We start from the raw sequence: 24,826 nt of genomic DNA, 5'->3' as shown, positions 1-24,826 counted from the left end.
CTGCACCGACACAATCCCACCCAGGCCCTACCCCCATATCCTTACATATTTACCCACTAATCCCTCTAACCTACGCATCCCAGGACACTAAGGGCAATTTTAGCACAGCCAATCAACCTAACCCGCACATCTTTGGACTGTGGGAGGAAACCGGAGCACCCGGAGGAAACCCACGCAGACATGAGGAGAATGTGCAAACTCCACACAGACAGTGACCCAAGCCAGGAATCGAACCCAGGTCGCTGGAGCTGTGAAGCAGCAGTGCTAACCACTGTGCTACCGTGCCGCCCTATCCTTATCCTGCTCTTTTCTTCTCATCCTTCCCATTCACTCTCACTGGCACCAAAGTATATACAGATACACAATTGCACATCAATCATTCTGCTGAAAGCCACATCAGATTCTCATTCTGGTTCTCGTAAAGCCACAGGAAGTTAAGTCTGAGAGCAGTGAAACACATCAAGACATCAAGTCACAGCATGCAGCGTCCTGTATTCTGACGATCCAGAACAGCAGCTCAGGTACATTCATCCTGGGGGTTTTAATACTGAGATGGGGAGTAGTGTAGCAGCATATACAGATCTGAAGCACAAGCTGTTTGATGACAGCAGAAGAGAATTAGGATCAAACAACATACACAGTGAGCTCACAAACATGCTCAACTGATAAAGACTTAAAATAAGGTAAGAGGACCACCGTTGATGAATTGCCGATTCTTCCACTTTTATTTATTGGCCTTTCGCACTGTTTTCCCTCAGACTCACTCTCCTTGCTCTTTTTGACTTTTTAAAGAAAAGGAATGATTTCTGAGCATTAAAGATCGTTGCTGTTAAGAGACTGGTAACTTCCACCAGTTGATAGTTAGTGTGAAGCAATCCAAAATTCACAGCTATGCTAAGTTTTAAGTTTATTTATTAGTGTCACAAGTAGGCTTACATTAACACTGCAATGAAGTTACTGTGAAAATCCCCTAATCACCACACTCTGGCGCCTGTTCAGGTACACTGAGGAAAGATTTAACATGGCCAATGCTCCTAATCAGCACGTCTTTTGGACTGTGAGAGGAAACTGGAGCATCTGAAGGAAACCCACGCAGACACAGGGAGAAAATACGAACTCCACACAGACAGAGACCCAAGCCTGGAATCGAACCTGGGTCCCTGGCACTGTGAGGCAGAGTGATAACCTACTGTGCCGCCATGCTGCTGATTCACAGAATTGAAACAGTACAGTCCACCATTGGTCTCCCTTGCACCTCTTGCACATCTGTTGTAAAACCCCTCTTGGTAGAAACACCAATGCCCAATAATGGTGTTCTATGTACAAGCTCAGTGTGTTGCCATGGAGGGTTGCAATAAATTCTCTTCTCCTCCCATAGCTATATGGCTGGGATTTTACAGCTCCATTACCGTGTGCCTGCCTCCAATGGATGTGGTGGGCCATTTAAATTGCCGTTTACTTCAGCCTGGACCGTAAATCCCGACGGGCGGGAGGGGCTGTAAAATCCTGACCTATCTGTTTCGGAGAATGGGTAAGACAAGTTGCTCCTCCAATTGAGAAATTGCCACAGCCTTTTTGATGGGCATTCTCAGAGGCTCACAGAGGTTGAAGGCCACAGCAACTTCCAGAGCCTCCCATGGATGCACAACAATGGGCCATCTTACATAAATATACCACAGGAGAAGTGCAACAATGAGACACAAAGCATCTTAGCCAGACTGTTAGACAGCAGCTTCCTCTGTCTATCACCGTGCCTAATGAAAATGCTCACCACGCACAACGAGTCTATTTGATTGCTGCCCATATTTATGCTCAGTGATGCCCCATTTATATTCATTTATGGGGTGGAATCGAGCCATAAATCTACTCCTATATTCGGAGCTAGCTGATTCAACCTTGCTTTGCATCGTATCAAACCTAAAAAGAACATTTCTGCTCTTAAGCAATATTGTTTCATTCTTTTAAATATTATTCGAGTGTTAAAAACTCAATACAGAGTGGTGTAACTTTCTTATCAAGTCAGACAGAATGATTATAATCCTCAGCATGCACATTCATTGATTGTGTATCCATTATGCACCATAGGAGAAACTCAAGTGGATCCATTATATACAGTGGTTCACAGTCTTGCACCTGTCAGTTTTTCAACATTTCATTCGAACATGCCAAATATAAGCTGAAGTCCGAGGACAAAAAAGCATTTCATTAAAGTTTACTCAGCTCTACAGAAAGCTTTTCTTTGACATCATAAACAAATTTGTATAATTTGTATAATATGTGTAATTTATGCAGGTTGCACCTTGTGCTGACAATACCGAGAGGAATCGTTTTTCTCCAAAGCTTTCAGCTACACTACAAGATACAAGTATTTATCAAGCCATGGTTCAAAAAAGTAATCAATACCAGAGCATCATACCTCACCCCACTATTTCCCCTGCCATACGTGATCAGAAAAGATGGAGTCATTTCTTCCACCCACACCTCCTAACATGCACTGGATAGTTGGATAGTTGAAATTTAATTTATCCCTTCTGACTTCATAATCCTTCAGTCTATTCATAGAGTGAAATTTAATGTCCCCCCCATGGCCTCTCCAGATCGGCTCCCCCATCCCCCCATGATTCTTTTGGAGGTGGGAAGGATTGAATTGGACGGGAGGATTTGGGTTGGGAGCTCACCACCTTCCAGCTTCTGCCTGATTAAATCAGGGGCGGGAAGATCTGTGAGCAGCCTTCCCACCCAGATGCTAATTAATGCCTCCTTTTTGGCCTCATCCAGTTGTGGCTGGAATTCAGCAAGTGGCGGGCAAAGCGGTCATGTGGGAAGCCCAAAAAGCCAGGCTTCTAGGGGAGAGGAGTTCCGCTTATTCAACAGAACACGATGACCGATCAAGGGACTCAATATCGGGAATGGGGAGTTTGCCACCGCATTGCCCCTCGCCTCTGGTTCTGACCCCCTCCTCCATTCTCTCTTGCAATCTCCGTCCCACCACCTCCATTCAGTTCTCACTCAGATTTGGTCCGGGGTACCTGATTTATCTTAAACCTCTAGTGGGTGCATGACTGGTAGCTGCCTCCTCTCCCGTTTGCATTGATGACAATGAAGAGCTGCTGGTCTCTCATTAACTGGGATTGCGTAACTTCCAGCCTGGGGTCCTTAATCCAGGGGGTGGCCTGACACCGGCCACTTATGTGCCTGATGTACACTTAATATTGGTGAACCTTCACCAATGGAGGCTTTAAGGGGCTCCTTCTGGTTTCTTGCTGGCAGGCAAACATTTCTAAAATTACCAAAACAAACCAGCCCATCAACCTCTAACATGAATCATTTTAAATTGATGGTGGTGTGGTCTTTTGTCATCCCAGTGCTGATTTTGCATGGCAAGGAGGAGTCACTCAAATTTGGTCATATATTTAGAATATAGCTTGTGCAGATATACATATGGCTTATGTTTCTTTTAAATGAATCATTAATTCCGTTACATTCTGTTGCTGTATCTTTTTTATTTCAATATTTCTATCAATGCAGTCTTCAGCTTTGTCATCTTTAACTTTGCTGTTTCTAAGTTCATTTTCGGTGCACATCTCTGGCTCATTCTTCATATGTGACTCCAGAATTCACCCTCCCAACTCTTGGATTATATCTCAAAAGTGGGTGGAATCTGTAGAAATTGTGCATTGTGCCAGTTGCAAAGCTCTGATACCTCCCACTGCTTCCCACCTCTCTCCACTTTGGACAGACTGAGCAGCAGTCTCTTATTAACACAGTGAAAGTGCAGCTTCAGGCCAATTTCTAAAAATGTTTCAATTGTATCAATCTACAGCATTTGTGGCACTGAGCTGGAAATCATATCTGAGTTAATTACAATGCATAGCTTCTATTTTATTTCCTAACACTGCCTTCAGGATCCTTTCCAAGCCTCTTAAATCCCACCATCTAACTCCCGTTGTTAGAAAATTCCTCCGTGAATAAATTCAGGCCCTGGCACCCTCTTCCATTGTTCACAGTCCCCAGGAACCCCCACCCAATATTCTCCATTGTCCCTAGACATCAACAAATCTAACACCTCCCACATCCTTAACCAACTTCCACAACACCATGAACCCTGCTCCATTCTCTCCAAATTACTAAATCATGTGGACTCTCCCGCATGTTTCTTTTATTGTTGCAGATATTACATTCTGTGTTCTTGCTACCCCTCGGTGCTTTTGTCAAGTGGTGTTCAAGATGGACGTGTTGTGGTGAACCATCGTTGGTTACCACTGGGGGTTGTTATTATGTCACTGTTGGGCTAGGGTGTTGTTACTGTGGGGGTTGTACAATGTTGTTGGGTTAGGGTGTTTACCTGTTATAAGTGTTATCATGGCACATCCCAGTGGGGCCCCGCCTCCGGTGGCGAGGCATAAGACCCTCTGCTCCGGCAGGACCCCTTCAGTCTGAACTGGTGTATTCGTGTTAGTAGTTCCATTGTTACACAATAAAAGCCTTCAATATCGAAGCCTTGGTTCCACGTGCTTAATTGTCGCGCATCAATTTTATTGTGTAACAGAAAACTCTCAGCTGTACAAAAAAAAAGAGTATGGAACAGATCTTAAAACCAGATCGTCTGGCGCTGGACCCACGTGCGGTCGGTGCCGCTAACACCTTCGATCACTGGTGGAAGTGTTTCGAGGACTACCTGGCAGCCTCTGTAGCTATCACTACAGACAGTGACAAACTCCAAGTCCTCCACGCAAGGGTAAGCGACACGATTTATCTTGCGATTCGTGCGGCTCCCACTTACCCGAGGGCCGTCGAGCTCCTGAAGAAACGATACACGAAACCACCCAACGAGATACACGCTCGTTACCTCCTCGCTACACGACGTCGGCAGTCGGGCGAAACCATGGAGGACTACGCCAATGAGCTCCTGCAGCTTGCCAGGGGTTGCGATTGTAAAGACGTATCAGCCGAACAATATATGTACGACCTCGCCCGAGACGCGTTCGTAGCAGGGGTAGGGTCCTCGTACATCAGGCTTAAATTGCTGGAAAAGGGGAACCTCAACTTGACCCAAGCAATGGAGATGGCTGGGATGCTGGAGGCGGCGTCGAAGAGCTTGGCGCTGTACCCCGAGGACCACGTGCAGTCAACGTGGCAGGAGCAAGCTCAGCTCCCTCCTCGCCCCGCTAACCCGCGCTCCCAGATCGATCCGACGACGGCGGCAGCTCCAGGTGGCCAGCGATGCTATTTTTGTGGTGGGGCCAAGCATCCACGGCAGCAGTGTCCGGCAAGAACGGCTATCTGCAGCCAGTGCGGTAAAAAAGGCCACTACGGTAAAGTCTGCAGGTCGAAGTCTAAAAACGGCAGTGCAGCTTGTAACCCTCCAGAACGGAGACAATCTCCTTCGGCGTTGCAGTACCCACGAGGTCCGACCACGTGCGAACCCAGGACGGCGCCATCATGGCTGACGGAGGAGGAGGAAGACCACCAGGAGTCGCTGCATTTGGTGCCCTCGCCCACGTGCGATTCATGGGGGCGGCCATCATGGTCCACAACGACTAGGAGTGACCAGCAGGGGTCCTCAGCATCAACATCGGCGGCATGCAGTGACGCCCAGGGGCCAACGGTGGCGTCGATCTCCCTGGACCAGACTAAGCACCACAGGCTTGAGAATTCCATGATGGATATAAAGGTAAATGGTCGAACTGTGAATTGTCTGTTTGACAGTGGGAGCACCGAAAGTTTCATACACCCTGAAACTGCTAAAAGGTGTGGACTCCGGGTTCTCCCTGCCAAGCAGACAATTTCCATGGCATCACGGTCCCGGTCTGTACCGATCCAAGGACGATGTATGGTAACTCTTGAGGGCACAATTTACAAGCAATACAGGCTCCTTGTGTTACCTCACCTTTGTGCGCCAATTCTCCTCGGACTAAATTTTATGGTCCACATGAAGAGTGTGATCCTACAGTACGGTGGGCCACTCCCTTCACTGGCAGTAGGGAATCAGCCGCAGCCTCCAAATTGCCCAAAGCGCCCCGCATGCAATCTTTCCACTCTGAAAATCACTACACCATCCCTCTTTAAGAATCTGGTACCAGGCTGCAAGCCCATCGCTACTAAAAGTAGGCGTTACAGCGCTGAGGACCGGATCTTTATTAGATCTGAGGTTCAGCGGCTCCTCAAGGAAGGGATCATACAGGCCAGTGCTAGTCCGTGGAGAGCGCAGGTCGTGGTAGTCAAAAGCGGGAACAAACCTCGGATGGTCATCGACTATAGTCAGACCATTAATCGTTATACGCAGCTGGATGCGTATCCTCTCCCGCGCATTTCTGATATGGTCAATCAGATTGCACAGTACCGAGTGTTCTCTACCATAGACCTTAAGTCCGCCTACCATCAACTCCCCATCCGCCCAGAGGACCGACAATATACGGCTTTTGAGGCGGATGGTCGTCTATACCAATTCCTCAGGGTTCCATTTGGTGTCACCAATGGGGTCTCGGTCTTCCAGCGTGCTATGGACCGAATGGTGGACCAGAACGGGTTGCGGGCTACCTTCCCGTACCTGGATAACGTCACCATCTGCGGCCATGACCAGCAGGACCACGACACGAATCTCCAACACTTTCTGCGCACCGCATCTCGCCTGAATCTGACCTATAACAGGGAGAGGTGCGTATTCCGTACGCGCAGGTTAGCCATCCTCGGATACGTGGTGGAAAACGGGGTCATTGGCCCTGATCCAGACCGTATGCGCCCACTTACTGAACTTCCCTTGCCCGCTAGCACGAAAGCACTGAGGAGATGCCTCGGGTTCTTTTCGTACTATGCGCAGTGGGTCCCCAACTACGCGGACAAAGCTCGTCCGCTCATCAAGTCCACGACCTTCCCACTTACGCCGGAGGCCCAATTGGCCTTCAAGGCTTTGAAAAGCGACATCTCGAAAGCCACGATGCACGCGATGGATGAATCCATCCCTTTCCAGGTGGAGAGTGATGCATCTGATTTCGCCCTAGCCGCCACACTAAACCAGGCAGGCAGGCCCGTCGCGTTCTTTTCCCGCACCCTTCAAGGTCCCGAAATTCGGCACTCAGCGGTGGAGAAGGAGGCTCAGGCCATTGTGGAGGCAGTCAGACACTGGCGCCATTACCTGGCAGGGAAGCGGTTCACCCTGATCACGGATCAACGATCCGTGGCGTTTATGTTCAGCAACACGCAGAGGGGCAAGATCAAGAACGATAAGATCTTGCGGTGGAGAATTGAGCTCTCCACCTATAATTACGATATTATGTATCGTCCAGGGAAGCTCAATGAGCCCTCGGATGCCCTCTCGCGCGGAACATGCGCCATCATGCAGGAGGACCGCTTGAAGGCCCTCCACAATGATCTGTGTCATCCTGGAGTCACCAGACTCTACCATTTCGTCAAAGCCCGCAACCTGCCCTACTTGGTGGAGGATGTCAGGTCAGTGACGAGAAGCTGTCGGATTTGCGCAGAATGCAAACCACACTTTTATCGACCAGACCGGGCACAATTGGTCAAGGCCACTCGCCCTTTTGAGAGGCTGAGTGTGGATTTTAAGGGCCCCCTTCCCTCAACGGACCGGAACGTCTATTTCCTCAACATAATAGACGAGTACTCCCGGTTCCCGTTTGTTGTCCCCTGTGCGGATACGTCGACTGCCACCGTCATCAAGGCATTCAGTGAGCTTTTTACCCTGTTCGGGTACCCCTGCTACATTCATAGCGACAGGGGCTCGTCGTTCATGAGCAACGACTTGAGGCAATTCCTGCTCTCATTCGGGATTGCCTCTAGTAGAACCACGAGCTACAACCCTCGGGGTAACGGACAGGTGGAAAGGGAGAATGCTACAGTCTGGAAGGCTGTCCTACTGGCACTGAAATCCAGGGGCCTTCCAGTCTCCCGTTGGCAGGAGGTCCTTCCAAATGCGCTCCATTCTATCCGCTCCCTCCTGTGTACGGCAACCAATGCTACTCCCCACGAGAGGATGTTCTCATTCCCTCGGAAGTCGTCCTCGGGGATCTCATTGCCAGCCTGGTTGACGTACCCAGGACCCGTCCTTCTGCGGCGACATGTGAGGGCTCGCAGGTCCGACCCCTTGGTCGAACCGGTCCAACTCCTCCACGCCAACCCTCAGTATGCCTATGTGGCATATCCTGACGGGCGAGAGGACACTGTCTCCATTAGAGACCTGGCGCCCGCAGGGGACGTAGCAACTCCTGTCGCTCCTATTCCCCCAGTCACGAATCCACTACTCCTCATTGCTTCCCCAGACGTGGCGCGGTCAGCACCGGGGCCAGTGCATAACAGTTCTACTCCCATGTACAGCTTGCCTGAGACTCGGAGATCGGCGCCACCACCGAAGGTTCCAGGATCCCCTGCACCATCGCCTCACCAGGGCCAACCGGCCCGGGAGTCCTTGAGGGGACAGCCGGACGTTGTTTTGGAGAGAACGCCACCGCAAGCACCTGCTCCGGTTTCGCAACCGGTGTTGAGGAGATCACAGCGTTGGTGCGGTCCTCCAGACCGTCTGGACTTGTGAATCCTGTATATATGACCTGTTTTTTCTTGCACCCCGCCGCCTTTTGTTTTTAATGGAGGGGTGAATGTGGTGAACCATCGTTGGTTACCACTGGGGGTTGTTATTATGTTACTGTTGGGCTAGGGTGTTGTTACTGTGGGGGTTGTACAATGTTGTTGGGTTAGGGTGTTTACCTGTTATAAGTGTTATCATGGCACATCCCAGTGGGGCCCCGCCTCCGGTGGCGAGGTATAAGACCCTCTGCTCCGGCAGGACCCCTTCAGTCTGAACTGGTGTATTCGTGTTAGTAGTTCCATTGTTACACAATAAAAGCCTTCAATATCGAAGCCTTGGTTCCACGTGCTTAATTGTCGCGCATCACGCGTATAAACTCATCGACTGAAATCTTCTGTCCTTGTTCGCGGCTGGGATTTCCTGGTGTTGTTGAAAGTGAATGGGGTTTTGGCTGGGACGTTCTCGCTCGCATTGGGGTCCTGCCACAGACAAGACCGTTGAATCCCGCCCATCATTTGAGGAAGAGCAGTAGTGGTCATCTGAAAGATTGTGACCTTGTTTGGCCTAAAGCCATGGATTCACGAAGACCAGAGTTAATATTGAGAACATCCGGTTACACCCACCTGACTGGATACCACTGTGCCCCTACCTCTGCGGGGTCTGCCCTGCAAGTTAAAATGGCAGAGGGTGTGGGAAAAAATGCAATGTAACCCCCAACTCCACTATTTAATCGCCTGTCTATTCTATTTTCACAGGGGTTGCTGGGTTTGGAATCAATCCTTTCCTGATATGGTCTCAAAATACATGACCAAGGAAACCAGTTGTACAGCACATGTTTTACGGATGGTAAAAAGCCTTGAGTACAGCGGGTGCAAAGCACACGCATAATGTAAACCAGAAGAGAACCAGCTGCTATATTAGTAAAAGCCAATGAAAAATCAACATGGTGATCCATGTGTGAAACAAGCATTAACTCTTTGCTTCAACATCCTATGGTTTCACACACCCCAAAATTGATGATATAGCAATGAGTGGTGAATTCTTGGGTCTCAGCTTTGTACTAAGCGACACACACTTTCTTAATCCCCTTCGCCTTTGCACTTTACTCTTCATTCTCAGATCTAAAGTCATCAATGTCATCATCATCGACATCTGTCACTGCCTTTCAAATGACATTTGTTTCGAAATTCCATCTGCCAGTTTGGTTTTCTCTCAGCCAGCTGGCATCATCTGAACTCAGGAAAACTAGGCCCACAATCCAACAGGCAGTTCTTAAAAGGGACCTCTGCAGCCCACAAAAATATCAAAATATGCATACCGGAATGGGAATCAATGAAGGTAAGGGGTCCTCCTTCCAACCCCAGATTTAAGGAACACAAGTCACGACCAGCCACTGTTTCCCAACCCCCACCACATCCCTCACCCCCTCACCCTGGGGTACCACTACCTCCCAATTCAATAACCCAATCTCCACCCCAACTCCATTTTAACCCACTCACAGAAGGGATAGCCATATTGTCACAATGCTGGGACAAGCACCTATTTCACTTTGTCGGCAAGTTGTCTGTTTGTCTCTGCAGTTTGTTAGCTCTACGATAATGAGGGCTGAAGCCCAACATTGAGAACACTTTGAACTTCACCATTCAGGTAGTGTCAAAAATGGGTGTGCCTGAATTTGTAATCCCACGTCTTTCAAAAATAGACATCTCTATGCTGTGCCGAAAATACTGCAAACTTGGATATATGTGATTAAACTCAAATGGGCTTGATTTAGCTCTGTTCCTGTATGCAGTTCACTTCCCTGTTGATAACTGAAGAACCCAAAATAGAAAACTGGATTTGTCTTCTGTGTTGTGGAGCAAATCTTTAATGCGCATCCATTCAGTTTTAATAATTGCAGCTTTGAAAAATAAAATCAGCGAATTGAGCACTTGACAGTTTTTTTTTTCGGTCATGAGCAGAATAAATGAATGTTATAATATTCTAGCAGGAAATGACTTGTCCTAGCCAAAGTCTGAATATCTCATGAATTGAAGCTTTAAAGATTCCTGGTTTGATGCTGGATTTTGGCAGTGGGAGCTTCCATTTGAATCCAGCAGAATATTTCTCAGCAAGTGTCAGTCAGCCAGTATACCCTTAGGAAAATCTTCAAGAACAATAAAACAAAAAGGATTATTTATATGAAGCTTTTTGTAAAGAATTTCCGAATAGCATTCTCGTTAGATGAAGTTCTTTGTGTACAACTTTTTTCTACAGTTATAAGAGAAACTATTAAAATAACAGCTGTTGAAATGCTAAAGCCTTCATTTCTGTTTTGAAGGTTTTACGCTATTAAGATCACAAAAACTTCTTAAATAGAAATTCCATTTCAAAATGCCAGCATTTCATTTTGATTCTGTTTGAACAACAGATGTATAAAATGCTCATGCAATAGATTTTGTGTGATACTTTTAAGTTTTGTGTTGCTTCAATTGCTCTCCCCTGCCCCGACCACCACTATTAAACCCTATATAGACACAATTGGACATACACGTACATTGTTAATTACATTTTTTCCTCCTTGGTTATGTCATGCATTAACACCAAATTGAAAATCTAGTGTCATAGAGTCATAGAGTGCATAGATTACAGCGCAGTAAAGGCCCTTCGGCCCATCGAGTCTACACCAACAATAGCTACCACTAAAGTTGCGCTAATCCGAACCAGAGTGTTCTAGTCTCATGCTTTTCCCAATGCTGTAAGGTAGCCGGTGATCTGACTTTTTTTCTTTATCCTGGTGCAATCTCACTCCTGTTCCACTGTTGCTTGATTCAGACTGGGGACACAACATGTGAGTAACTGAAGGTGGAAAATAACTCCTGATAACTCTGAGGCCAGGATTTCTGCCTCACCTCAGCATCTCACCCCACCCCACCCCACCCCATGGCATGTTTTCCTGTGGTGGAGGCAGCTCGCTGTTTGTCGCTATTGGAATATTCCAGTCTGGCCGAAGTCGATGGTGATTTGCGTTGCTTGCCAGCCCCGCTTCTGGGAAACCCAACATCGGAAGATCCTGTCAGTGGGAAGGGCTGGAAAATCCCACTCTGCCACTGGAATTCTACTGCCTCGCTCACCATGGAATCGGAGCGGGCGAGGGGCGGACAACAAATGTCCGTTGACCTCAGGCAGAAATTTCCGGTCTCGCTTGAGCGAGACCGTAAAATCCCGCCTGAGACTCTGAGTGCATTCTTGCACAACTTTCCAATGCTGTTACATGGGTTCATGCACGTGAATAAAGGACAAAGAAAAGTATAGCACAGGAACAGACCCTTCAGCCCTCCAAGCCTGCGCTGATCATGATGCCTGCCTAAACTAAAACTGAATGCCCTGACAGAGTCCATATCCTTCCATTCCCATCCTATTCGTGTATTTTTCTAGTTGCTCTTTAAATGCCACTATCATACCTGCTCCCACTACCTCCCCAGGCAGCGCGTTCCAGACATTCACCACCCAGTGTGTAAAACACTTGCCTCGCACATCTCCACCAAACATTTCCCCACACACCTTAAACCTATGTCCCCTAGTACTTGACTTTTCTGCCCCAGGAAAGAGCAGCTGACTATCTACTCTGAGCATGCCATTCATAATCTTGTAGATGTCTATCAGGTCACCCCTCAACCTCTGCTGTTCCAGTGAGAACAAACCGAGTTTATCCAATCCGACCAGGCAACATCCTGATAAACCTTTTCTGTACCCTCTCCAAAGCATCCACATCCTTCTGTGAGTGTGGCGACCAGAATTGTACACAATATTCTAAATAAAGCCTAACTAAGGTTCTGCACAGCTACAACATGACCTGCCAATTTTTATACTCAATGCCTCGACCAATGATGGCTAGCATGCTGTATGTTTTCTTGACTACCTTATCCACCTGCATTGCCACTTTCAGTGATCGGTGGACGTGTACACCCAGATCTCTCTGTCTGTCAATACTCCTAAGGGTTCTACTATCTACTGTATAATTCCTACATGCATTGGACCTTCCAAAATTCATTATCTCACACTTGTCCGGATTAAACTTAATCTGCCATTTCTCCACCCAAGTCTCCAACTGATCTATTTCTTGCTGTATCCTCTGACAATCTTCTTCATTATCCGCAACTCCAGCAATTTTTGTGTCATCTGTGAACTTACTAATCAGACCAACTACATTTTCTTCCAAATCATTTATATATACTATGAACAACAAAGGTCCAAGGTTCTCTGCATTTCCAGATGTGGCTTGAGGAAGCAAATACTTAATTAGTTTGAAAAGTTTTTGCTTAAATGACCTCAATCAGTCTGAAAACAGAGGGCAGAATTTTCTCAGAAAAATTCTAAATGTAAAATGGACGAGAAAACGGGAGGTTTTCTCACCTGTTTTTCACCAAGGTAAGTCATGGTACTTTATGTCACTCTGTGCAATGCAGAGGCCGTAATGTGAATCTTGCCAGTAGGGGGGTGGAATCTTAGCACGCCTGTGAGGGCCGGCTGCTGAACTCTAGGGGTGCCATTGTCATCGCCACCTGGATATTACCCCCATCCCCCCACATTAATGGCCCCGGCCAATCGCCCCCCTCCCAATTGTGGCCACAGCCAATCGCCCCTCCGATCACAGCCCCAGCCTATTGCACCTCCCCCTAATCACTGCCCCAACCATTACCCACCTGCCCAATCACGGCTTCAGCTAATTGCCCCAGTGGGCAGTGCCAAGGTGCCCCGTGGGCAGTGCCAGGGTGCCAGGCTGGCACTGCCTGGTCCTGCCCCCAACAACCTGGGGGTTTCAATCATCTCTGGTCCCACTGGCGAGACCATCACACCTGGTCCCCTTTGGTGGCGACCATCTGTGATCCTCACTAGTGAGGACCTCCATTAAAGTTATTAATTATTAAATCAGCTTTGTGCCCTTCACTGGGTGCGGAACTGATTTCACTGGCAGAATGAGGCCGGCAAGGTTGTGAGAGGTGAGAAACTGGGTGCGACCCCATCTTTCGCCTCTCGCCGATCGACTGGTGTGGCGAGCCAATAAGATCCCGCCCAAGATCTCTTATCACATTTAACTTTATTACTTGACCTAAATATACTTTTCAATAACACAGTTATAAGAACATGATCAAAAGTGATACTTAATGCAGGTAGTAAACTTACTTAAAGTTTAACTTATTTATAAATTACCTTTCAAAATGTCAACTAACTTTCAATTCAAAATGTTATACAATTGTATTTGGAAAAGTTGAGTAAAATAACATACAATAAATGTGTATGTTACCAAATTACAACAAACATTAAAACTTGCCACTCTTGGCAATTCCATAGCCATCACATTTAAAATATTGCTTCAAGGCGACAAAATTGAGTATGAAGTTGGGTTATAGGGTCATCAAAACTTGAACATGATTAAAGACGTTCAGATATCAGCCCAGGAAATTATACCAGTTAGTTAAGACATGTTCGCCGTTAACTGTTGGGAAAATCCTCTGTTCAGCCTGTATAAAGCTCTATATAAATTATTCATTTATGTCTTATTTTACAAACACCTCCACACAAAACCTTCCCATCTTCAGATCATTTCACCAATTGCATTGAGAGCTTTCCATGGATAACCTATTGTGTCTTTGGAAGCAAACACAATATTTTGCAGGGACAAACGATTTATTTCAGGGGCCATAGAGTCTACTCCTGCTCCTAATTTGTATTTTATGATGACTGTTCTGTGTAAGTTCCCATTTATTCTAACACATTTTTATCCATTCTGTCTGTTACGTGCTTTCTGGAGTGAGAACTAATCACAAGATAGCTTTGCTTTAGATTTGACGTATTGAAGGTTGAGGGGTGTATCAAATTTGATATATATCACATTTTAAAATTAATAGTGTTTCGCTGTTGTGGATTTAGTTATCATGCTGATGCTAAAATCTGTTTCTTTTAATAAAAAAACAACCGAGGTGGAAAATACTCAGTCCGGAATGTTCGTGAAGGTGGAAGGGCTCTGTACCTTTGCTAATCGGTACCAATGCTCCAACTTCAGGAATCTCATCCCTGGACCCGTCATTCACCATTTTTGCCTGGGGGTATGGAGTTGGGGAATACTTCGCACATCTGAGGTTCACGGAGGCAGCTGCACATGTAGAAATGCAGCTGCCTTCAAACAGAAGTATTTTTTGTCACTGGGATGTTTAAAACATGATTCATTGGCTTGATACATTTGAGGAAAGTATCAGAAACTGCCAGAGCTGTTTGGAAAGGTCAGTACCATTTTTGAGAGGTGCAGGTATCCCTTTGGGAGAGGTCAGGTTCGCCTTTGGAATTGTTAAAAGTAGTCATGCATGAACGTAGCAATGTGGATGAGCTCTGTGAATCTTTAAAGTCGTGAAACCATTTTAAATCCCCAGGACCTTAACATTTTTGAAAACATAATTACAGTCTGCATTTGAAAAAAAAAGTGCTTGCTATTTCACCGTTTGTTGCCATAGGCCTGAGGGTTATCATTTTAGGATTTATGCTGCTTGACCACTTTCAGAACCTATCATTATCACAGTGGGAGGAAATGTAAATTCGTTTGATTGACAGCTCCGAGTTATAAAAAAATTAGCCGTGCGGTTATTAATACAAATGTTTGAATTCATAGGGGATTAAGTTCTTAAAGGAAATGTTTGCAGACTCTGCGTTCTCAACTCAGAGAGTGAAAGCTCATCCCTCAGGTTTTTATTTAACAAATCAATCCTATTTCATGTTATTTCTCCTTCATGGTAACTACTACATATCTCCACGTGGAGCACAAAGGAATATGTCAGTGCGTGCAGTAGAAAATTCAACTGGTAAATGGGCACAGAAAAGCCTGCAGAGTGTTTTTGTAAGTGAAGGGAATTTATTTCATGGCCACTGAATTAAATCTATGCCAGCAGTCGCTTTTATCTCGAGATTTGTATATTGGAATCTGAAAAAAATCAATGCCAAGAATTAATAAAGTAAATCTGTTATTTCTGTAAATTTTTATTATTAAATGCAATTTTTTGTTGTGCATATTCTTCTCCATGTAAGTGTATATTTTGGGCTTTATTCTATTTCAAAAACATAGATTTAAACACTAACTAAATAGAATAAGAACTGAACTTTAAAACAAAGATTAATTGTCACATTAAACATGGGATTCTTCTAAATTAATTCTGGATTCTAAAAATGTTACTTCACAGATCAATTAACTTTCATTATCATGTAATCTGAGGCACTGTCAAATACATTTTTATGCAAACAATTCACTTAAACTCATTCTGTTAGAGTTTTGCAGAAGTCTGCATGATGGAGGGTATGAGTAGTTGATTCTATGGATAAACAACATAGAATTCAGGAGGAATTTAAAAAATAAAACTTGCATTTATGTAATACTTTTACAGACCGTCAGACATCTCAAAGTGCTTTAAAGCTGATAAGGTATATTTTTTGAAGTATTGTCACTGTTAGGAAACATAAGACCATGATATGATCAGAAGTAGGCCATCGGCCGACTGAGTCTGCTTAGCCATTCAATGAAACCACGACTGATCTGATATGACTTCACTTTCCCGCCTTATCCCCATACCCCTTAATTCCCTTACTGATTAAAAATCTGTCTGTCTCAGCCTTGAACCATAATTAATGTCCCAGCCTCTACAGCTCGCTGTAGTAAAGAATTCCACAGACTCACTAAGTTAGGGTTAGGTTGATTGGCCATGCTAAATTGACTCTAGTGTCAGGGGATTAGCAGGGTAAATATTGGGGTTATGGGGATAGGGCCTGGGTAGGATTGGTGTTGGTGCAGACTCAATGGGCCGAATGGCCTCCTTCTGCACTGTAGGGATTCTATGAAGTTTTAAAGTTTATTTATTATTGTCACAAGTAGGCTTACATTAACACTGCAATGAAGTTACTGTGAAAATCCCTTAGTCGCCATACTCTGGTGTCTGTTTGGGTACACTGAGGGAGAATTTAGCGTGGCTAATGCACCTAACCAGCACGTCTTTCAGACTGTGGGAGGGACTCCTGGAGGAAACCCACGCAGATACGTGGAGAACGTGCAGACTCCACATAGACAGTGACCCAAGCCGGGAATTGAACCTGGGTACCTGGCACTGTGAGACAGCAGTGCTAACCACTGTGCCACCCTGCCACCTTCTGAGAGAAGAAATTCTTCCTCATCTATGTTTCCCCTTGCTCTTGAGATTATGCCCTCGAGAGTCCTAGACTCTCCCACAAGGGGAAACAATCTCTTAACATGACAGCCAATAAGTGCACACCAAACTCCCACAAACAGTGTTGTAACAATCTGTCGTTGAAATGTTGATTAAGGGATATATATTGGCCAAAATACCATGAATAATTCCTCTGCTGTTCTTCAAAATAGTGCCATGAGGATCTTTTCATCTACCTAAGCAGGCAGTTCAGATCTTGGTTTAACATCTCATTCAAAAGACAGCACCTCCGATAATTCAGCATTCCCTCAGTACAGCAACGAAGTATCAGCTTTGAATTGTTTTTATCCCTCAAACCCAGGAGTAGGAGTTGAACCTGGAGAATCCAAGGTGTGTGTGCTACCAAAACATCAATTAATCATATCAATACTCAGCTTCAATTCAGTAGAATGCAGAAAATGGAGGCTCACAGTAGTAGGGGTTTACTTTAAACTTGTCGTCTGGGTGTAAAACTGCTTGATTGGATTGGTTGCCCTTCACAAAAACCATCTGATTTTAATTTTTTTTCAAAGGGATAAACATTTAATTTCTTTAGTAACATGATCCCCAAATTCAAACTTTAATTACTGAACCAATGATGAAGGCTTGAAGGCTGCTACCAGAGGCAGGAAGGTGTAGCACAATGCATATTCCTATCCCACTGGTACACCAGTGTTATAACAGTAAGAAGTCCCACAACACCAGGTTAAAGTCCAACAGGTTTATTTGGTAGCAAAAGCCACTAGCTTTCGGAGCGCTGCTCCTTCATCAGGTAAGTGGGAGCTCTGTTCACAAACAGGGCATATAAACACACAAACTCAATTTACAAAATAATGGTTGGAATGCGAGTCTTTACAGGTAATCAAGTCTTAAAGGTACAGGCAATGTGAGTGGAGAGAGCGTTAAGCACAGGTTAAAGAGATATGTATTGTCTCCAGACAGGACAGTTAGTGAGATTTTGCAAGTCCAGGCAAGTCATGGGGGTTACAGATAGTGTGACATGAACCCAGATCCCGGTTGAGGCCGTCCTCATGTGCGGAACTTGGCTATCAGTCTCTGCTCAGCGACTCGGCGTTGTCGTATGTTGTGAAGGCCGCCTTGAAGAACGCTTACCCGAAGGCCGAATGCCCCATTTTCTGCATTCTACTGAATTGAAGAATTACTGTGTTTACCCCAGTCCAACGCCGGCATCTCCACATCATGAACACCAGTGTTATCACAGTGCTAAGTTTAGCAATAAATTGTGATGTGGATGCACTGCTATTCCTTCTTGCAGCAATTTGATTATTTTCCAGATACTGTATTTCATGTACAATTGATTTCTGTCTTCTATTATACTATAGTTAAGCTCTTCAGAATTTTTCCTGCTTATTAATTTGTTTTCTACTGTCCTGTATGGCCGTCAGCCCTGGAAGATTTCAGTCTCCTCGGGCCAGCCGCCTTTTTGATGCTTTCAACACAGCAACAACTAGCAGTATTTATTCCTCAAAATGCTTCACAGGGGAGAAGGAAACACACGCAGGAGACAGGTAATTGAATGGAAGAGGACCAAGCGAATGGTAGCAGAGATGGATTTTTTGATAGACGTCATTGTTCCACAGGACCAGGCTGAGGAGAAGGCAGTTGGTTTGTTCACTACATTTATTTATTTATTTTAAGTTAAATTTGTGTAAAAAAATCGGAGGTTTTTTTTAAAACAGGAAGTGGGCCCAGCAGGAGTCTGGGAAGGTTTTTGGAGGGTTTAAAAGTAGGCCGCACTTTTGAGCGTGCAGCGTCGTTAGCGGGCAGCAGAGTGAGCAGGAGGCAGAGTGAAAGCTGTAGGGCTTTGGCTCACAGGGCTTGGGCGAGCAGGGGTGAGTTAATTCATTTTTTGCTGTTTCTACCTGGTACTGGCAAGGTATCTAGAGGGGATGGGTGTGAAGGCAGTGCAATGTTCCTCTTGCACTATGTTCGAGGTGAGGGACGACGTCAGTGTCCCTGCTGATTATACCTGTGAGAAGTGCATCCATCTGCAGCTCCTCCAAAACCGTGTAAGGGAACTGGAGCTGGAGTTGGAGGAACTTAGGATCATTAGGGATGCAGAGATGGCCATAGACAGAAGCTTCAGGGATACAGTTACTCCGAGGAATGAAAATAGATGGGTGACGGTGAGAGGGGCTGGGAAGAAGCAGTCGGTGCAGGGATCCCCTGTGGTCGTTCCCCTTAGCAATAAGTATTCCGCTTTGGATACGGTTGAGGGAGACGACATACCAGTGGTGAGCCGCAGTGAGAGGATCTCCGGCACTGAGTCCGTCCCTGTGGCTCAGGAGGGTAAGGAGGAGAGCGGGAGGGCAATAGTTATTGGGGACTCGTTAGTTAGAGGGATAGATAGGAGGTTCTGTGGCAGCAAAAGAGACTCGAGGATGGTTTGTTGCCTAGCGGATGGCAGGGTCCGTGACGTCTCGGACCGTGTTTTCCGGATTCTTAAGGGGGAGGCGAAACAGTCACAAGTCGTGGTACACATTGGTACCAACGACATAGGTAAGAGAAGGGACGGGGATTTAAAACAGGAATTTCGGGAGCTGGGCTGGAAGCTGAGAGCAAAGACAAAACATGTGGTCATCTCTGGTACGCTACCGGTGCCACGTGATAGCGAGTTGAGGAACAGGGAGAGAGTGCACTTAAACATGTGGTTGCAGGGATGGTGCAGGAGGGAGGGTTTCAGATACGTGGATAATTGGAACACGTTCTGGGGAAGGTGGGACCTCTACAAACAGGACGGGGTGCACCTGAACCAGAGGGGCACCAATATCCTGGGAGGGAAATTTGCTACGGCTCTTCAGGGGGATTTAAACTAATTTGTCAGGGGAGTGGGAAAAGGAGTTGTAGTCCGGAAGTCAGTGTTGAGGGTGGTGAGATATTGGGGAAGGTATCAAGGTCAAGGGTGGGTACCGGTAGACAGGAAGATGGGTTGAAGTGTCTACTTCAATGCAAGGAGCATCCGGAACAAGGTGGATGAACTTGGGGCGTGGATTGCTACTTGGGACTACGATGTTGTGGCCATTACGGAGACGTGGGTAGAACAAGGACAGGAATGGTTGTTGGACGTTCCGGGGTATAGATGTTTCAGTAAGTGTAGGGAAGCTGGTAAAAGAGGTGGAGGAGTAGCATTGTTAATCAAGGATAGTTTAACGGCTGCGGAAAAGCACTTTGAGGGGGATATGCACACTGAGGTAATATGGGCTGCAGTTAGAAACAGGAAAGGAGCGGTCACGTTGCTAGGAGTTTACTATAGGCCCCCAAATAGTAATAGAGATGTGGAGGAAGAAATTGCAAAGCAGATTATGGATACGTGTGGGGGTCACAGGGTAGTTGTCATGGGGGACTTTAACTTTCCAAATATTGATTGGAACCTTTGTAGGTCGAATAGTTTGGATGGGGCACTTTTTGTGCAGTGTGTGCAGGAGGGTTTCCTGACACAATATGTGGATAGGCCGACAAGGGGTGAGGCCACATTGGATTTGGTACTGGGAAATGAACCGGGCCAAGTGTTAGATTTGGTTGTGGGAGATAACTTTTGAGATAGTGACCACAATTCGGTGTCTTTTGTTATTGCAATGGAGAGGGATAGGGCCGGACGGCAGGGCAAGGCTTACAATTGGGGGAGAGGTAATTATGATGCGATTAGGCAAGAATTAGGGGGCATAAGATGGGAACAGAAACTGTCAGGGAAAGGCACTGATGAAAAGTGGAACTTTTTCAAGGAACAAATACTGGGTGTCCTTGATAGGTATGTCCCTGTCAGGCAGGGAGGAAATGGCCGAGTGAGGGAACCGTGGTTCACAAAAGAGGTGGAATGTCTTGTGAAAAGGAAGAGGGAAGCTTATGTAGGGATGAGGAAACAAGGTTCAGATGGCTCGATTGAGGGTTACAAGTTAGCAAGGAATGAGCTGAAAAAGGGGCTCAGGAGAGCTAGGAGGGGACATGAGAAGTCCTTGGCGGGTCGGATCAAGGAAAACCCCAAGGCTTTTTACTCTTATGTGAGGAATAAAAGAATGACCAGGGTGAGGTTAGGGCCGGTCAAGGACAGTGGTGGGAACTTGTGTATGGAATCAGTAGAGATAGGCGAGGTGATGAATGAATACTTTTCTTCAGTGTTCACCAAGGAGAGGGGCCATGTTTTTGAGGAAGAGAAGGTGTTACAGGCTAATAGGCTGGAGGAAATAGATGTTCGGAGGGAGGATGTATTGGCAGTTTTGAATAAACTGAAGGTCGATAAGTCCCCTGGGCCTGATGAAATGTATCCTAGGATTCTTTGGGAGGCGAGGGATGAGATTGCAGAGCCTTTGGCTTTGATCTTTGGGTCCTCGCTGTCCACGGGGATGGTGCCAGAGGACTGGAGAGTGGCAAATGTTGTTCCTCTGTTTAAGAAAGGGAATAGAAATGACCCTGGTAATTATAGACCGGTTAGTCTGACTTCGGTGGTTGGTAAATTGATGGAAAAGGTCCTTAGGGATGGGATTTACGACCATTTAGAAAGATGCGGATTAATCCGGGATAGTCAGCACGGATTTGTGAAGGGCAAATCGTGCCTCACAAATTTGATAGAATTTTTTGAGGAGGTAACTAGGTGTGTTGATGAAGGTAGGGCGGTTGATGTCATATACATGGATTTTAGTAAGGCGTTTGATAAGGTCCCCCATGGTCGGCTTATGATGAAAGTAAGGAGGTGTGGGATAGAGGGAAAGTTGGCCGATTGGATAGGTAACTGGCTATCTGATCGAAGACAGAGGGTGGTGGTGGATGGAAAATTTTCGGACTGGAGGCAGGTTGCTAGCGGAGTGCCGCAGGGATCGGTGCTTGGTCCTCTGCTCTTTGTGATTTTTATTAATGACTTAGAGGAGGGGGCTGAAGGGTGGATCAGTAAATTTGCTGATGACACCAAGATTGGTGGAGTAGTGGATGAGGTGGAGGGCTGTTGTAGGCTGCAAAGAGACATAGATAGGATGCAAAGCTGGGCTGAAAAATGGCAAATGGAGTTTAACCCTGATAAATGTGAGGTGATTCATTTTGGTAGGACTAATTTAAATGTGGATTACAGGGTCAAAGGTAGGGTTCTGAAGACTGTGGAGGAACAGAGAGATCTTGGGGTCCATATCCACAGATCTCTAAAGGTTGCCACTCAAGTGGATAGAGCTGTGAAGAAGGCATATAGTGTGTTAGCTTTTATTAACAGGGGGTTGGAGTTTAAGAGCCGTGGGGTTATGCTGCAACTGTACAGGACCTTGGTGAGACCGCATTTGGAATATTGCGTGCAGTTCTGGTCACCTCACTATAAGAAGGATGTGGAAGCGCTGGAAAGAGTGCAGAGGAGATTTACCAGGATGCTGCCTGGTTTGGAGTGTCGGTCTTATGAGGAAAGGTTGAGGGAGCTGGGGCTGTTCTCTCTGGAGCGGAGGAGATTGAGGGGAGACTTAATAGAGGTTTATAAAATGATGAAGAGGATAGATCGAGTGAACGTTCAAAGACTATTTCCTCGGGTGGATGGAGCTATTACAAGGGGGCATAACTATAGGGTTCATGGTGGGAGATATAGGAAGGATATCAGAGGTAGGTTCTTCACGCAGAGAGTGGTTGGGGTGTGGAATGGACTGCCTGCAGTGATAGTGGAGTCAGACACTTTAGGAACATTTAAGCGGTTATTGGATAGGCACATGGAGCACACCAGGATGGTAGGGAGTGGGATAGCTTGATCTTGGTTTCAGATGAAGGTCGGCACAACATCGTGGGCCGAAGGGCCTGTTCTGTGCTGTAATGTTCTATGTTCTATGTTCTATGTTTGAAGGAACACAGAGAGGTAACAAAATGATTTCGGGGAAAAAAAAATTTAATATTTGTGATTGCCACAAGTTGCAATGCACAAACAAGTCCAAAAAAAACAGAACAATAAAAGTACTCAGTTGTCAGAAAGTACTTTATTGCTGTAATATTAATGTTATGTAACTAAAAGAAACACTAAAAGAATCCATGCTAAATACAATAAAACATCACCTTTACTCACCTTTCACATCCCTTTGAAACTCCAACTTCTCCCATTCCATTATTTTTAAAAACTAGTTTAACCGTCCCTTTGCCCAACTGTAACTGAAACTAATAGGTGGAGTTTCTCATTCTACCCACAGTGGGTACGGGACAGAACACAGAATCTTACGGCGGGCAAAAAGGTCAGAAAACTGTCAGTGTAAAACAGTTGACAATTCTCCCGATGGCGGGTTGATGGAGGGTCAGTTATCCTGCTGCACAGCGGCTTGAACGCCATTTGCATTCATAAATATCTCATGAATGCTCAATAAAGCAGCTGCTCACTGAAGTCTCCTCACAACTTCCAATCTTTCCAATCAGGAGGAAATCACGTCAGTCACAAACCCATTTGAAAATGAATGGTGTGCACAAGTCGGACCTCTGTTTGCTCGTCACTTTGAGGTGGGTACTACATTTATAGCCAATTCAGGATCGCGTGTGCTGCTCTTGTTGTGATAAACGCCATTCTGCTGGGGCTGTAGGGTTGGTCTCCTGCCACTCTTTGCCAACATTGCCCATAGCACTGTGCTGTGGTATTCACCAAGTCCTCCAGTTTGAAGCACTGACCAGTACTGCGACCGGGGTTGGGGAGTGCAGGGGTCTTCTGCCCCCGTTAGCTGACACCGGGCTTGTACAAAAGAAAACCGCTGTACAGTGATACTCAGGCAGAACTCCATTTTCAGGAATGGACATTGTAATCGGGATGGGATGTGAAGGGGAAGGGTGAATACAAGCGGCTCAATGGTGAAGAAGGGCTGTGCAAGAACTCTGAGGGAAGAAAGGAGCTACATTGGAAGGCAGAAGTGGAAGAGGTGGAGGAGGATGAGGAATAATGGAAGGCAGAGGGTAGGCCAAGGGGTGGAAAGCTGGAGCCTGACAAGGATATATGAAACGCTGACAAACAAGGGATGTCACATTTTTGATTGGAAGGGGATACACGCTGACTCTGGAATAGAGTGCGGGGAAGGTGCGGGGATATTAGTGTGGCACATGAGGGGTGGAGGGGGGGTGAAGTATATGAAGCTCTGTTTGGGATAGGTTCACCTCGGTAAGTGACCATGCACATCGCCTCTAGATGGGTGGGTAAAGGCTCATAAGGGGCTTGGAGATGTCACATAACCAACAAATGTATTATCAAAAGTTAATTTCTTTACAGTGATGGCACACCCATGACCCAAAAGCGAAATCAAAATTCCCGAACTCACTTAACGCTATGTCTGGGTGCAGCCCTGACATTTGCAGTAGAGGTGGAGGCGGCTTGCTGCTTGCTATGTCCCGATGACTGCGATGTCCTTGGTAAATGTTCAATGGTGGCCTGAGGCCTGGAGGGCCCTGGCCTGATAAGGGTCACCTGCTCAGGGGCAGAAGCGCACTCAGTGGCCTGAGCAGTTAGAGGATGCGGTCACAGGCAGAGGAGACCATGAGTGGCTGCAAACCCTCGGAATGTCCTGAGAGAGGGCCCCTGAGTGCCTGGCGGATGTTCATCTTGCCTGTGGGTACCCGAGGGCCTGACTACTGCAATTTCCCAATGTCAAATATCTAAGCACTAATATATCAGCATTGCTGCTGCAGGAAATGGCTTCAGAAGCTGACTGTACCTGAAAGCGATTCACTACAGCATTATAAATGTCACAAGATTTGCCCAATATTGTCAAGAATCTTCCTGGATGTCAGTGATTTTATTCCAAGAAAGGTTTTCCAGCAGTTACGGTAGGATTAAGAACAGGGGTAGATAATCCAGCTGGTGCTGTTCATCATTGCTGAGTCAAAGCCTTGGGATTCTTTAATACCACTGCGGGATCACCAGTACCAATTACTGCAGCAGTTTAAAAAGGCCCAGCAGCATCTTCCCAGAGCAACTTTCAGTGGTGATTATTGCAGACTTGCAAGCATTCTCCATACTCCAGGAATGAATAAAACATAATTAAAACATTGTGGCTGCAGAGGAAGTCTAACCAGACTTGCTTCCTGTCACCCGGTCGGGTATTGTAAGGGTCGA

Source organism: Mustelus asterias, chromosome 1 (assembly GCF_964213995.1).
Source record: "Mustelus asterias chromosome 1, sMusAst1.hap1.1, whole genome shotgun sequence".
Lineage (NCBI taxonomy): Eukaryota > Metazoa > Chordata > Chondrichthyes > Carcharhiniformes > Triakidae > Mustelus > Mustelus asterias.
Note: the sequence above shows the minus strand (reverse complement) of the source record.